We start from the raw sequence: 2845 nt of genomic DNA, 5'->3' as shown, positions 1-2845 counted from the left end.
TTTGACCTTTTTATTCAGAAGTAAATGTCATATGTATAAATGACATAAACACAATTACACTAAACAGCCTACTCCCATCACTGATACATCAGAAAATAACTCTAAAGTTGTAAAGAAAGCATGCTTGTGATTTATGGGCAAACAGAAACTGTGATAAATAAGCTCTAAAATGATTGTTTTAAAGTATTGACTGAAAGAATCTAACAACAGAGGGATTCAGCACATTGTATAGCTAAATATGTTCAAAAAGTTGGCATGATATTATAATTTAATAGCTTAAGCTTACAAAAGAGAATCATCAATCCAGCATTCTTTTTGTTTACCATATCAGAGAAGACAGGACTACCTAGGATGCATTTTAGACATGAATTCCATGTTAATGCAAATACAAATGTTAGCTACATCGTGGTTCATAAACAGTCAGACATAACTTTTATAATCTAATTCTATTTTTGCTGTATTATATTTAGTATTATTGTCTGGAAAAAAACTCACCCTACTCAGGAATAAGTACAATAAGACTGGACTAGCTAGAAGATAGAGGCAGCTGACTCAAAAAAGAGTAATCTACATTCCATATTCTGTGTAAGCTCCTATTCACATGGGAGAGAGAGGTCACTTTGCATGTAACGTGGAGTGAAGACCAGGTATGGGTATAGTTGAATAACAATTTTTTATCAGAGACATCATCTTATGCAGTAAATTCTTATGAAATAACATTGGCCACCCTGAGATCTAATTTTCCACCTGGAAACATGAAACTGAGATGGGTTTAGTAGATAAGAAATACAAGCCTGGGGAATGGGAACATAGAGTATGAAGCTAACAGATGTAGTGCTGAAACCCTTGTTTGGAAATATAGATAAAATGGCTATCAGCCTTACCAGGAGATTAGAAAAAATTAATTAATGCCTAAATTAATTAACACCTAAAAAATGTCAAAAGTTTTTTGCTGCAAGCAACAGATTCTATCTTCTCTAGCCTTCTATATTCATGGAACACATAATTTAACATGATGGAGCTTTTTTACATCACTTTGACCTCTTGTTATCATTTGGAAAACAGGTTACACATAGCTACTGTAAAATATAACTTGTATCTTCCTGTGCACATTGAGAAGCCCAAAAGAACTGAATGCTAATTGAGCATGTTTCAAAGTACTTTTAGAACAATAATATTATGCATTTATACCATGATATATCATGTTAATTATTTACATGTAGAGCTTCTGGAATATGTGATTCTTGAGCATGACAATTTAAAGGGCAATATTAAGCAAACACCAAAGCTTGGGACAGTGAGCATTCAACAAATAACTTAGAAAGAGGTCACATTAAAAAAAAAAGTCACGTACCAAACAGCAATGTAGTCATTCACAGGTTCAGTTTGGAGTAAAGTAAAATTTATATAAATCCCATGGCCTGGAGGAACAACAATCAACCAAGTACAGTCCTTGGAATTAGGGTATTCATCTGGAAATCCTGGGGAATAAACTGTACCATTCTGAGCAGACACATTATAGCCACAAGGAGCTGAAAAGGAAACAAAAGAAAAATTAATAAATACTTCTTTGAGTTATAAGTAACATATCAAAATGCTTCCAAATTCTAACAGCTCCACTGAATAATCCCATCTAGGTCTTGAAGACAGTATCTTTTCCTTGGTTGCTTGCTTCTCTGAGATAAAAAGTACTGATATTTCTAAGAAGTAAGTTTTCCTGATGTGTTTCAGATTTTATTGCTTAGAATTCATCAGAATTTACTGGAGATGCTGCTTCTATTGAAACAGTTAAGACACGTTTAAAAAGTGGCATTTTCAGTTGGCAAAGGTAGAAAATATATAATAGCATATTAGAATGACAGAATCATTAAGATTGCAAAGGACCTCCAAGATCAAGACCAGCTGCCCACCTACCACTATTACTGCCCACTAAATCCTGTCTTCAAGTACAACAGCTCCACATCTCTTGACCACCTCCAGAGACAGTGACTCCACAACCTCCCTGTGCAGTCTGCTCCAATCCCTAACCTCTTTCTGAGAATATTTTTTTCCTAATATCCAATCTGAACCTCCCTCTGGCACAATTTAAGGTCATTCCCTCTTGTTCTGGGAAGTTGTTTCTCTGAATTTTGGGGCCCTGGTAACCACATCAGCTTTCTGGATACATAAAGTCTCTACCTGACAGCAAGAGCTCAAGAAGGTGGGCTTGTTCTGCACCTCAGATCTGAATCCCAGTGGCCAAAACCACCCTTGGACCCAGTTTCTGTCCCTCAGCTAGGAATCTGTGATTCCAGCATGTTCTTGGATCTGTGTGCTTTTTTCTCACTGTACAGAGTAAGAGATTTTCTCAAGTTCTTCTGGTGCCCTCCTAGAAACGTGCTATATGTTCATTGGGATAGAGCCAAGAAAAAAAAACTCTAGAGAAATTACGTCTTGGCACAGATTCATGGATTCACATCTCTCATGCCAATCACAGCATGCTATCTCAAGTTGCTACAAGGCTTTCCACTCCCTAATCACAAAAATAAGCATGAAAGATAACTTCAGTAACAAGATAGTCATTCAGTCTGGGTTCAATTCTTTAAATACATAATTACAAGCTCTCTTTTCCATTTCAGTTTTGAGAAAATGACTGATTCAGGATGCAGGCATGGTAGATGTATGGGCATTATATTGTACAGCAGAGACCTTAATTGCACTTGTGGAAATCCAGTCTATCTCTGGAATTTTTCTCTATAGTTCATAGAATGAACTATATGAATTTATGTTATTACTGTCAGGGTTCCTATGACTCTCCTTCAGATCCATTTTCATTTCCTTTTCTCAACATGATGAAGAACAAAAG

Source organism: Meleagris gallopavo, chromosome 2, assembly GCF_000146605.3.
Source record: "Meleagris gallopavo isolate NT-WF06-2002-E0010 breed Aviagen turkey brand Nicholas breeding stock chromosome 2, Turkey_5.1, whole genome shotgun sequence".
Taxonomy (NCBI): Eukaryota; Metazoa; Chordata; class Aves; order Galliformes; family Phasianidae; genus Meleagris; species Meleagris gallopavo.
Note: the sequence above shows the minus strand (reverse complement) of the source record.